This window comes from Saccoglossus kowalevskii, chromosome 13 (genome assembly GCF_978046115.1).
Source record: "Saccoglossus kowalevskii chromosome 13, keSacKowa6.1, whole genome shotgun sequence".
In the NCBI taxonomy this organism is placed as follows: domain Eukaryota; kingdom Metazoa; phylum Hemichordata; class Enteropneusta; family Harrimaniidae; genus Saccoglossus; species Saccoglossus kowalevskii.
The window spans coordinates 27,920,756-27,935,551 of NC_140653.1; the positions used below are offsets into that span (position 1 = coordinate 27,920,756).

At 35.9% G+C, this 14,796-nt stretch overlaps 1 long non-coding RNA gene across 1 annotated transcript; it reads left to right on the top strand.

The window, feature by feature from the left end:
• Window positions 1–3,520: 3,520 nt before the first annotated feature.
• LOC144342644 (uncharacterized) lies at window positions 3,521–13,064 on the top strand. The gene is made up of 4 exons (XR_014931411.1): window positions 3,521–3,660; window positions 6,495–6,537; window positions 9,231–9,292; window positions 12,690–13,064. It is a non-coding gene; the product is annotated as an uncharacterized LOC144342644 (long non-coding RNA).
• Window positions 13,065–14,796: the final 1,732 nt, after the last annotated feature.

Here is a 14,796-nt window from a genome sequence, read left to right on the forward strand (position 1 = left end):
TATATATTTACATCACAATGTATGTTGACAGTGATGACCTTAACGCGCGAACACATAACCATGAAACTATTATAATCATTTCCCTAGTAAGTCCTAGGCATTTGACTATGATCGGATGATTCCGAGTCTCCAATTCCTTCAGGCTGCGGTTCAAAATATAAGTTACCTTATTTTCAAATTTATTTTTAAACATTACCCCGAATTAAAAAAAAATAATATTAAAGTTGGCAATAGTTTTTTTGCGTGGCCAGGAATTAATCAGTTGAACGGTGTTTATTGAGTTAAACTCAAACACACATTCCATTGTGTAAGAGCCGGTGTGACAACGGCGTTTAGGATCTGGTCCACCCCTTTTAGGACGGTGTCAACAACGCCGGCGCCACAACTGTGTATTCTGTTCACACACACATTTTATTTCGTCTAGTGAGAACACCACTCAAATCTTGGTCACCACGGGGGGCAGTAAAGCTGCACGGTTTTTTGCAATCTTTGTATTAGTGTATTTGTTTTCAAGATTATCTGCACTCAAGTCGGTATTCTTGAACAACATTGAAGGTAAAGGTCGTTGTGAACGGCCTGTGTCCTGCATATAAGTTCTGAATATGTCTGAATACCCATTATCTAAAGCGAGCATGTGTATACATCGTTTAGTTTAGAACATGTGTTCTTAAATATTACCTGCCTAACGTAATGTAATATATATAATTAATGTATTGGACAATTGTAAAAGCTATAGTCTTTCATTACCAAATTATAGTATTGAGTGACTGCGTATCCAAAAATAAAAGTGCTCGATTTTGTACTCTTCATTTACACACACATTTACTTAATCGAAAGATAGAGAATTATTGATATGAAATTGGTTAAAATGTTATTATCGCGACACTTTATTTTAAAGCTACATTTTATAACAAGGCAGTTTGGGTTTTACTGTAACGGACGCATTGCGACATTCTCGTATATCAGTTATAATGATACACTATGAAAAGTACCTCTAACAAGTTTCTTTTTTACCTTGTCCGTATCATCCTTGATTAATTTCAATGTATAATATTGAATATTACATTAACCAGTTTGTGTTCTCGACCAAGTTTGATCATGGTTCGACTCCTGTGTATATTTTTTAGATATTGGTTAAATTTCACTTAAAATTGTCTTCTTCTAGTGATTACATTACTGACGAACTGATAAAAAATTGTGGTGAGCCCATGGTAGATATTTTGCTGCTCCTATGCAACGAGATATTAAAGAAAGAAGAATGGCCAACACAATGGACCGAGTTAATTTTAATCCCCATCCCGAAAAATTCAACAAGCAAGAAATGTGCTGACAACCGCACCATCAGCCTCACAAGTCACGCTAGCAAGGTTCTTCTCATAGTAATTCAAAACAGAATTACACCTAGAATTGAAGTTCTCAGTGCATCAGAATGTGATACCCAAGCTGGCTTTAGGAAAGGCAGAAGCACGGTCGAGCAATAACAAATCTAAGAATACTGTGTGAAAAACATCGCAACCACTAATCTTATCTATTCCATAACTTCATCGACTTCAAAAAAGCTTTAGACCGAGTATGACAACTGTATACGCATGCAAAGACTGCAGTATTGATTGGCAACACGTATAGTGAATGGTTTCAAACCAACGTCGGCGCTCGACAGGGCTGCATTCTTTCACCCTAATTTTTTAATCTTTTTTTGGAAAGAATTATGTTGGATGCACTTGAAGGGTTCCACGGAGGTGCAAAAATTGGAGGATTGGTTATCAACAACTTGTGCTTTGCAGATGATATCGACCTAATAACAGATAATGCCAAAGATCTTGAAGACCTAACAGAAAGGTTAGACAAGACGTCAAGAAGTTACGGTATGGAAATCAGTGCTGAAAAGAGTAAAACAATGGTCACAATGGTTACAAATGATAAGAATACCCAAACAATATCAGCAAAGGTAAATGGTGAACAACTCGAACAAGTACACAGCTTCAAATATCTTGGATCAACAATCCCAGAAGATGTTTCCAGCGAAACAGAAATCAATAACAGAATTGGAATGGCAACCAGTGCCTTGGCACGACTTCAAAAAATATGGGTTGCAAAGAATATTTCCATGGCAAACAAGATTAACCTAATATAGCGCCGGAGTTTATAATTGAGATATTCTAAATAGCTACACAAAAATCGCCGTAGTTTACAATTGAGATATTCTAAATAGCTGCCTAAATAACGCCGTAGTTTATAATTAAGATATTCTAAATAGCTACTTGAATAACGCCGTAGTTTATAATTGAAATAATCTAAATAGCTAAATAAATAGCGCTGTAGTTTATAATTAAGATACTCTAAACAGCTACTTGAACAACGCCGTAGTTTATAATTGAAATAATCTAAATAGCTAAATAAATAACGCCGTAGTTTATAATTAAGATATTTTAAATAGCGAAGTAAATATCGCTGTAGTTAATAATTAAATATTCTAAATAGCTAAATAAATAGCGCCGTAGTTCATAAGTTAGATATTTGAAATAGCTAAATTGCGCCGTAGTTTATAATTAAGATATTCTAAATAGCTACCTAAATAGCGTCGTAGTTTATAATTAAGATATTCTAAATAGCTACAAAAATACTAGTAGCGCCGTAGTTTATATTTAGGATATTCTAAACAGCTAAATAAATAACGCCGTAGTTTATATTTAAGATATTTTAAAAGGCTACCTAAATAGCGTCGTAGTTTATAATTAAGATATTCTAAATAGCTAAGTAAATAGCGCCGTAGTTTATAATTTTAAGATATTCTAAATAGCTAAGTAAATAGCGCCGTAGTTTATATTTAAGATATTCTAAACAGCTAAATAAATAGCGACGTAGTTTATAATTTAGATATTCTAAATAGCTACCAAAATGGCGCCCTACTTTATAATTAAGATATTCTAAATAGCTAAATAAATAGCGCCGTAGTTTATATTTAAGATATTCTAAATAGCTACCTAAATAACGTCGTAGTTTATAATTGAGATATTCTAAATAGCTACCTAAATATCGCCGTAGTTTATAATTTACATATTCTAACTAGCTATTTTATTGAATGATTTCGTAGTTGGTAAGTGCGTGTGATGCGATGCGTGAATACCTTTTAGTGGGGTTGTATATGAAGACATTTTTACACCAAATGTCAATAATGGTGGGTGTAAGTCTATGCAGACTGGGCGAACATAATTCCCGTTATGAGTGATTATAAATTCATTCTTTGCATTTTTTGTTTCGTGCAAAATGCGTAGAATATATTTAAAAATTTTCAACGTCACTTCAAACTTTTTCGTTTTTTCATCATTAGATGGTATCATTTTCACTCAAACATTCCAACAACACCGAGAATCATCATGATATTCAGATACGCAAAAGGAAATGAGAGTAAGGTTTTCATACAGTGCAATATGTCACAATACCTGTCTGAGCCGTGACTCCTCTGCAGAATCAACTTTGAGCATTTAAAGGATTTAACAAGAGCGCCATCTAGAGGCGATGTCACTGTTAATAAAATGGTTTCACCGTAGAGGGTATTGAGTGAAGGTCAACGTGATCTCCACCATTGTGCGATTGACTGCACCAAACAGAATTTATAGGACAACTTTCAGTCAAAATTAACGAATATCTTTGAGAAAGGTAAGTGTTACATGTCTGCTATAATAGTATACTCGACAGACACTCATGTTTTCTGAGTTATTGATCTCGTGAAATGACAAATAATGCGTACGAACTGATGGCGTGTGTTGTCCCAGGGGCGTGTAATCGAAACCCAAGAGACCATTACCATGCTTTGTTGCACTGGTGTAGAATAATATGACAGAACCCAACACTCTCCTCGTGGCTTTCGTTGCGTATGGAAATTATTTTCACGAGTGATGCGGTGTATCCTGCGGCCGTACTCTCACGAGCGAAGCGAATACACTGCATCTCGCATCTTTCGTTGGGTATTGAAGTTATTTTCACGAGTGATGCAGTGTATCTGGCGGCCATACTTTCACAGCGAAGCTCGTGAAAGTACAGCAGAATACACCGCATCTCGAGTGAAAATAACTTACATACGCAACGAAAGCCACAAGGAAGGTATGGGGTTCTGTTATTATTACATATGTTCTATATTTGAATATTTCATATTAAAGAAAGATCGTGCAACAAGCAGGGATGGAAATTAGGTCGGGGAGCCGCATTGCCCATTAATATGTTCCGAGATAGTGTTACGCCCTTGCAATGCGTGTCAGTGTAGAACGCATGTCACTGTCTTTGTGAAAATTAAATGATCAGACGTCTAATCTGAGTCACCGTTCGAATAAATAACTCTTGGGCGTTTTATACTTAGTTGGGGCCAGGACAGAACCAGAACTTGAACTGAACGACTATGATACACAGTTTACGTTGAAGTTAAAAGTTCCATCACATAATTGTGTATTGACAAACATGCCGTGCAACTGCGGTACTCCACTGACGGGTTGACTTTAGTTTGGGACATTGCTTGCTGGTCGTGGATTGAATGAGCCTTGGTTACCGGTTAAAATGTTATTTATTTGGCGTTGGTAATCTTTATTTGGAACTGAGTAACGCCGCAACGTCGCCAGCAGAAACCTCCTGGTATGTCGATGTTGATGGTTGCGGCTCCATAGTAATCGCTGATTTTACTGCGGATGGATCTTTCGCGAGCCCTTCAAGGTTTATAAAACTCAGTTTCCAGGTGGTCAACATACATTAAGTTCTCCCAGTCGTAGTTTTCCATGTGATACACCTAATATGCCAACAATATTGCTGAACGATTTAAACCGCCGGCGGATAAAAATAACAAAATAAAAATAGTTCGGTAGCCAATGGATATACCATGTTTATTTGCATATCGACCGTGAAAATACCGAAAACATTATTGCATGGGTGATGTCGCGCGCAGTTATCTAACATGCAACATTTTACTTTCTTTATGATGTGTTCTAAGTTAGTTTGTAACTTCAGACATTGTTTTGATAACCACGAGTTGAACCCTGAGAGACTATATTGGTTTCTGTAGCAACTGTGATGCTATCTCCAAACGTTCGCTACATTGTTTCCCATTGCGTTCTCATGATACTTTGTCTGCTTACCCCCGAAATTCCCACTAAAGTTCTGTCTCGTGTTAGTCGCGTGTCATTCCTAATATGGAACGACAGTTTTGCGTTTCGTTTGTATGCGCCAATCATTAGCGTTGTTTTATTTTCCGAACGTTTTTCGCATGATATATTCTAGAGTACCAACACGTGTTTGGCACTTCTCCGATTAGTTGTCCCCAATACAAATGCCGCTCTAACGTTAACAACTACACTAACCAGGCAAAGCGCTGTCGTGAGAAGCCCGATTCAGACCGTCGCTGTAATTCCTCCTACGGTAGCTTCGCAACCTGATGATCGTTACGCACACCCTCCTTTTTATGCTCTCTACGATGTCAACTCCTCGTGAAACTATTATTTAACAATCCATATTTTATATCAAGTAGTATTCGCTGTACAACGTATTGATGTTCATGCTGAGTATAAATAAACAAGTTTGAATTATACCTCACGTCTGTTCAACTCAAGAAAACACAACGCTATCAATGTCCGATTCAATAACAATTCTGTATCTTTAGTCAGTTCGTTTTATGTGAAAAAAAGAACACCTTAACGCCTAGTTTTGCAGGTGATATGCAAATTTGTTTTAGTAAAAATAACTGACTACCTATAATTACTATTACCGTTGTTCAAATTTCAATTTCCTTGGCAAGTATATTCATGTACCCCAAGGGAAAAATATCGTACTTCTAAATATTGTTTATTTTTGCTATGTTTCGAAAAACAGTACTCCTAAAGGGACTACTTTGTTTGCTTTCAGACCTATTTTGCATATGGGGTGTGGAAATACCGATTTTGATTTCAGGGACAAATCAAAATGAACTGCAGAGCATATGTAATAAGTGGTGGTATTTTCATGGTAGAACGTTATTTTTTAATCAACACATTTACTACGTTCAATAATTCAGTTATAATAATACATTGACTAAAAGCTCAGGCACAATTCCAACGTTCCTACAACAGATTGGTAATGCTACAAAATATATGCCCTTCAATGAGGGTCGTTATATAGGAATTGGTATATACAAAGATCCTTAAGATATTACCAATAAGGTTGAAAAAATAACTTGACAATTTAATGATAATAATTGTAATAAATCCTAGCTTGTTAAACAGGATGATCATACAGTCAGTCGGTTCATGCAAACATAGCCGTGTGATTAAATCTATGTCAAGGCGTGACAATCGAGGGAGCCATTATTCAACTCTCACAAAATCACAATAAAACATGGAAGTGGTCGCATATTACCTCGTAATCAAATAAGTTGAAACAAAGAAACCTCTCAAAATGCCACTATACAAAACTAAATCAATAAATAATGAAATAAAATACAAATTAAACTGACCGTTGCACATTTTGTTCAACAGTTACCAGATTGTGACAAGAAAGAAAGAGAAGAACCAGTCAATGGTAAGTTTTGCTAGATATTAAAGTTTCACGATGGTGTGCCCTGTATTTCAAAAACAATTATTATATAGTTCTTGGTTGTTAATTGAGGGTACGAAATTTTTTTAGAAAGTCACACTTGTATTAGTGGAAATAAATGATTTTGTTTTAAACTCCCAAAATTATTTAAACGCGACTTGTTTTCACCTAAATAAGTCACGAATATTCCTTGAGGCATTTATTCTCCCAATTTAAGGATGAGACCCAGGTTCGTAGGCGATTATATTCAAACCTGTATTTCACAGTGAAGATGGCATATGACTACCTACATGTTATACATTTTTAGTTAGCTCTGTGTGTGAATTGTGTGAAAATGTTATATTTATTTCCCAAACGAGTGAAGTGTATGCGCGTTTCTTCCGAAAATAGGCTTTTTTGAGTTGTTTTCACTCAAAACACGGAAAACATACTGAAGTTACAGACATCCTGTCTATTGTTAAAAACTGATCAGCAGACTGGGAATCGGACCGTGTCCGGACAGTACAATGCGAGCCTTTGTTTTCTTGAAATGGGAGTCAAAAGTGAAAAACCTTTTAACTTCTGAATAAATTACCATTTGATTTTATTCGACTCCAGGTTTCTGTCGTTTTAATAAGTTCATCGAATAATGCGATACAGTTATTGGTATACTAGTTGAGAATCTTCTGTAAAAAAAAGAACTGTTCCTTTGATCTTGTGTCTGTCAGACGTCTATTAAAGTAAAGCGCGTAGTGCCAAAATGAAAGGCTCAAAAACAGCAAATTTGCATAAAAGTAATTTATTGTTTTTCTACTCGACTAGAAACCTATTTGAAACGATAATATTTGTATGGTATTATGCTTGGATAATACTCGTATTTTTGACGTCCCGATCGACGAAAATAATGATACAACGACGGATATTTTTTGGGAAAATGCAACGAAGTTTTGGAAACCACTCGGTAAAATGGCATTACTTGTTTACTGAGCAAACATGGGAGGACAATGATTTAATCTTATCAGAAAAATAAACGCAAAGTGTAATGAATCTGTGGGATAAGGTCATAAGCCATGTTAGTCTTGTTAGCGTGATAAAATAATTCCTAACATAGCTCCATCCGAAAGTTCTATCTAGTCTTTAGTCCTGTCGCGTCCGGTTGGTCGCTTCCGTTAGGAGTGAAAACAGTTGTTGTTGCCGCAGCACCACTCACGTGAGCTGTCTAAACTACGAATATATTACACAAAACGATTTGTACTTAGAAAAGACGTGGATTCCGAGTCGTGTAATATCTTGGACGGCATTGCTGCTTCGTCAAAACACAGTCCTTCAAGAAAGTGGGACTGTGGTCCAAAGCGTCATCGTGTCAATGGTCAGCCCGAATCAGAGTCAGAACTCAAGAAAGCATCTTGGTCGTCATACATGAACCAGTATCAGACAATTTTAGGTCGAACTGCATCTCCGCATTCATGCGTTTTTTTGTTTTGTTTTTTGGCGGACCAGCTTTTCTCTTTTTACGAGGAATTGTTTACGACATAAACGTGTTAGCACTGGCGGCAGCCATGTTGCTGATGTAATTACTAAGTGGAGCACACGCATAACTTTCATTGAGAAGGGGGCAGTGATTTGCATAATCGTCCGTCAATCTATTTTAATTAGCCTCGTCATTAAGCCTGTATAAAAACAATGACACTCGTTGCTGTTTATCGTCGCATTTTTATTAATATTTGGCACTTTTCTAAGTACCAAATTAACTATTTTGTTTTATTAGTGTGAAGACAACCTTGCAACATTTGAAAATATGTAAAAAAAATGTCCAAAAATATTTCACGAACCTGGGACTCACCCTTAAAACTTTGTAATGGTAGAAATTAATTAAATGAAAGATGTTCGCACCAAAATAAGTCACAAATATTATCCTAGCCTCTGTAGCAAGGCATAGAAAACTAGCATTATATTCTAGCTCGATAGGCTACTCTGATATTACACAATATATTTACATACCCATCTACATTGTATCTACATGTAGCTATTATGCTAGGCACTGTAAAGACACATTAATAAATAGCATTTCCGCTAGATTGCATCTACATTTTCCTATGGGTAAAATACCTGCTGGAGACTGTGCTATAACAATGACTTGGGTCCATCACTCAAATTTCTAAACTCTTTGTAAGTTTTGATGATTCCTTTCATTGTTGTTATTTACTTGTGTAAAATCAGTGTTTTCCCGAGGCTTCAAACAATGTGGTGACACTGTCATGTTTGGTAGACAATGTCACTCTCAAAACCATTTATATGGTCTATAAACAATGACCTACGGAAGTCAGAAAGCACATAATTCAATAGCGTGGACATTCACTTGTAATTTGTCTGTCTGCCACAGGCGCTATCAGAAATAAAACATTTGAAGAAAAGTTTTTTTTTTCAATTTCGAAAATATATTGACATAAAAAATAGAAAATGTATGTTAAAATGTACAACATGCTTACGGTACTTCAGATATCATTTAGTGACCAACATCTGATTCTGGCGTTGAATGTATACAATTTTCAAGTGTGGTAATTGTATTGACGAATAATTTAAGCAAATTGTATGCTAAATATGTGGCAAATTGTCTGCAACCATACACTGCTGTTTATTACTATATATACTTAAAATGTTTTGATAACAACGTATTTGTTTATAATTTATTAACATAGATATATATTTGGGTTTGTACAGTGTACTGAATAAAGGTTTTCCAATACAGAATCTCTTTTCGGTAAGTATAGTTCATTTCGTTAATTTTAGTACATGGAGAGTGTCATACTTTTTACTTTAATATATAAATTCTACAATATATCTACATGTAGCTAATATCTTAAAATTAACATTCTAGAAAGACTGCTCTGATATACCATAGTTTTACTTTGATACATTGTATATTCATATGCATATGCATATTTTTTTTAAGGAGGATATGTGTTTATTTTTAGCGGATTTAAAGTTCTAAGACATTGAACAGGTTCTCAAGACACTGGTTTGTGGTGACAACCTGACGGTCCATTTTGCAAGCATTGCGCATTAACATTGACCATGGAGGTAAAAGACTAAAGAAGTTACAACTGGTTTTAGCCTATTAAATTTCCTTTCTTTCCAGTCGAGTTAATCCTCCTAGCTTGTCTGTTTAAACGTATTTTTTGAAACCCATGATCATTTCCGACGATAGCGTTCACTGTCCTCGTAGCCAAAGGCGTTTTTTTTCTCGGTTGCTATGCGTTGTTTTACGAGAATAAGAGTAATTTTACTTGCGCGATCTATCAGTAAGTTAAGTGTTTTTTTTCGTGGAATTTTTATAGGTCATTTCAACGGCTGTTTTCGCAGGGTTGCATGAAATTGTCTCACTTAGGTGTTAGTTTAAATTGAAGCCTACTTTACGATCTTTGCAATGCTGTTAAAACTACGTCCCTACGGAGTACTCCGCGCGCATTCAGTAAAAGACGGAAACTTTAACTTTTTTAGCTCCGCTGTCGACTTTGTCGAGCGGAGCTTATCATATGAGTGATTGTCCGTCGTCCGTGTCAATGTTTTACTTTTTCGACTTCTTCTTGAAAACTGCAAGCCTGAATGCTTTGATACTTGGTGTATATGTACCCTGGGTAGACCTCTCTCAGATTTGTTCATTTTGTAATGATATCTTTAATTCTCTAATTTTGGTGAATATTTTTGTCATTTTTGGTAAAAAGTGATATTTTCGACTTCTTGTTGAAAACCGCAAGTCCAATTGCTTTGATATTACATATATAGGTACTACATGTGGACCTCTCTCAGATTTGTTCATTTTGTAATGATATCTTTAATTCTCTAATTTTGGTGAATATTTTTGTCATTTTTGGTAAAAAGTGATATTTTCGACTTCTTGTTGAAAACCGCATGTCCAATTGCTTTGATATTACATATATAGGTACTACATGTGGACCTCTCTCAAATTTGTTCATTTTGTAATGATATCTATAATTCTCTAATTTTGGTGAATATTTTTGTCATTTTTGGTAAAAAGTGATATTTTCGACTTCTTGTTGAAAACCGCAAGTCCAATTGCTTTGATATTACATATATAGGTACTACATGTGGACCTCTCTCAGATTTGTTCATTTTGTAATGATATCTTTAATTCTCTAATTTTGGTGAATATTTTTGTCATTTTTGGTAAAAAGTGATATTTTCGACTTCTTGTTGAAAACCGCATGTCCAATTGCTTTGATATTACATATATAGGTACTACATGTGGACCTCTCTCAAATTTGTTCATTTTGTAATGATATCTATAATTCTCTAATTTTGGTGAATATTTTTGTCATTTTTGGTAAAAAGTGATATTTTCGACTTCTTGTTGAAAACCGCAAGTCCAATTGCTTTGATATTACATATATAGGTACTACATGTGGACCTCTCTCAGATTTGTTCATTTTGTAATGATATCTTTAATTCTCTAATTTTGGTGAATATTTTTGTCATTTTTGGTAAAAAGTGATATTTTCGACTTCTTGTTGAAAACCGCATGTCCAGTTGCTTTGATATTACATATATAGGTACTACATGTGGAGCTCTCTCAAATTTGTTCATTTTGTAATGATATCTTCTGTTCTTTAATTGCTATGTGCATTGCTAACAGCGGAGCTATCTCAGCCGACAGGCTGCTTGTTTTATTGTAGTTATCGGTATTGGAAAACATCCGGGTACATCTTTCACTATTATCCTGGCGTTGCGGTTTTGAGACAAAATATATATTCTCTTCACTCACGACTTTTTAAATTTCATTTACTTCCGATGACATGAAACAATCATCGTCTTTGAGAACGCGTACACAACTTAAGTTCCAGTGACGCCATTTTAAACAATGACCTTTGGCCAGACAGTTTTCGAATATTCCCGAGGGCTCTCGAAGTACATCCGTAATAGTGACATCGGAAATATCAGCTCCCGTCTGCAGTCCCTTCAAATTATGGTCAGTGTACAACAATTGAAAGTTAAGATTTCAGCGAGTCTTAGAAGGTTTATTGACGGTAAGGTCAAAGGCTTGCAACCGATCGGTACAATAGGCCGGAACAAACACATTCGCCATCTTCACATCGATGTGCTTTGAATACATCAAATATTGCCAGAGCTTATCTTGTTTTTTGGGTAACTGTAGCTTCTGGCGTGACGATGTCACATACGGAATGATTACATTGTCTGAATACCGATGCATTGTTTTCCGTATTTTTTACTTGGCAAAATGATTGCCGTGCTTAGTGTGAACTGCAGTAAGGATAGTGATAATCCTTGGACGTGTGATGGCTAGTGGAAGTGTAACACTAGTTTTTAATGTGTGAATTGGTAACAGGCATTGAACAATAAAGCTTATATAATTCGTCTGCAAGGAAAACGCGAATTAGACGAATGTGCTTTCACGTGAAAAATTCATTGCATGAGAATTTCCTGTCATAAAGTATGTTAATTTGATAATTTGTTGTTTGCTGCTAGATTAACAAGCAAACATTATAATCACTGAGTAAACGGCGGAAATGATCATGGAACCTTTGATCTTAAACCAGTTGTGACTCCTTCTGTTGTTTACCTCCATGCATTGACATATTCAAAATCTCTAAACATTTAACCAAGTGAATAAAGTAACCCCAATGCAGTAGCCATTTTGTAAGCATCCATGAAAAAACATAGGCATAGCATTCTTTCTAGCTGGGATGTTCAGATGCCACACAATATTCCCACTTTGGTAAATTATATTCTTGTCAGAATCCCATGGAGACTAGCAGAATAGCTATCTAACATGCTAAGCATTCGGCATACATACCAGAATATATTTGATTACAGCCAGTTAGCTAATACATATGTATGTTAGACGGCATGGAGATGCAGAGGCACTAACCTACCATCTTAATAACCTACATTTAATCTAACTAGGCTCCTAAGATGTCGCACCATACTTTCACTATGATACATTTCGTTCAGTTAGCTATTTTGCTGGAATCATTCAGCAAATAATTAGCTGGTAGCTAAGATATTCATCATTTTAGCTAGGTTAATGTAATGTCGTACTGTAAATATATTTTGATGCATTTCATTATGCCTTTCAACTTTTCACTCAGTAGACACAAATGTGTTTCATTATTTTGTAGGTGAAAACTGAAATTGCTGCTAATGTATAGATGAAGAACACTTCACACAATGAAACTCAGGAAGAGTACATGTCTATTTTTTCAAGATTTCCAAAGAAGTAACAATGCTGCACTTTAACAAATAAATACAAACCCTCTATAATTAAAGTGACTGCCAATTTATCAGAAGATTACCTGCATATACACATAGAGAATTATTCTTTCAATGTCATACGGTATGCTTTATATTATTAATGAGAAAAGATAATAATTTTAGAATTGCATGATAGTTCATTGACTTGAATTGTGTAATGTGATTGCTTGCTGAGTTTGTTGTTTTATTTCAAACTGCTGTCAACATCCAATAAGATTACATTCATATTGCATTCTAACTCATACACTCAGATATATTTTTATAACCTAATAGTAGAAGTAAATACATATTGTAAAATGTCTTTACATCTAGATAACAGTGAAGAAGATGACGAAATCAACATGGAGACTGATGTGCAGTCCAAGAAAAAAGTGTTTCAGTGCAAACAGTATGAGAAGTGTTTTATTTGCTCTAGCCATCTACAAAATCATATGATTGCACATACAAGGTTGAAGCCATTTCAGTGCAAACAATGTGAGAAATGCTTCACTCAGTCTAGCCATCTAAAACAGCACATGCTTACACATACAGGGCTGAAACCATTTAAGTGCAAACAATGTGAGAAGTGCTTCACTCAGTCTAGCAATCTAAAACAGCACTTGCTTATACATACAGGGTTGAAGCCATTTCAGTGCAAACAGTGTGAGAAATGCTTCACTAATTCTAGCCATCTAAAACGGCACATGCTTACACATACAGGGCTGAAACCATTTCAGTGCAAACAGTGTGAGAAATGCTTCACTCTGTCTAGCCATCTAAAACAACACATGCTTACACATACAGGGCTGAAACCATTTCAGTGCAAACAGTGTGAGAAATGCTTCACTAATACTAGCCATCTAAAACAACACATGCTTACACATACAGGGGTGAAACAATTTCAGTGCAAACAATGTGAGAAATGCTTCACTCGGTTTTGCCATCTAAAACAACACATGCTTACACATACAGGGTTGAAACCATTTCAGTGCAAACAATGTAAGAAGTGCTTCACTCAGTCTAGCAATCTAAAACAGCACATGCTTACACATACAGGGCTGAAACCATTTCAGTACAAACAGTGTGAGAAATGCATGACTCAGTTTAGCCATCTAAAACTGCACATGCTCACACATGCGGGGTTGAAGCCATTTCAGTGCAAACAATGCGAGAAATGCTTCACTCAGTGTAGCCATCTAAAACAGCACATGCTTACACATACTGGGTTGAAGCCATTTCAGTGCGAACAATGTGAGAAATGCTTCACTCTGTCTAGCCATCTAAAACGTCACATGCTTACACATACAGGGTTGAAGCCATTTCAGTGCAAACAATGTGAGAAGTGCTTCACTCAGTTTTGCAATCTAAAACAGCACATGCTTACACATACTGGGTTGAAACCATTTCAGTGCAAACAATGCGAGAAATGCTTCACTCGGTTTTGCCATCTAAAACGTCACATGCTTACACATACAGGGCTGAAACCATTTCAGTGCAAACAATGTGAGAAGTGCTTCACTCAGTTTTGCAATCTAAAACAGCACATGCTTACACATACTGGGTTGAAACCATTTCAGTGCAAACAATGCGAGAAATGCTTCACTCAGTCTGGTAATCTAAAAAATCATATTCTTACACATACTGGGTTGAAGCCATTTCAGTGCAAACAATGCGAGAAATGCTTCACTCAGTCTAGCCATCTAAAACAGCACATGCTTACACATACTGGGTTGAAGCCATTTCAGTGCAAACAATGTGAGAAATGCTTCACTCTGTCTAGCCATCTAAAACGTCACATGCTTACACATACAGGGTTGAAGCCATTTCAGTGCAAACAATGTGAGAAATGCTTCACTCTGTCTAGCCATCTAAAACAGCACATGCTTACACATACAGGGCTGAAACCATTTCAGTGCAAACAATGTGAGAAATGCGTCACTCAGCCAAGTGGTCTGGCAATTCACATGCGTACACACACTGGGTGGAAGATATTTC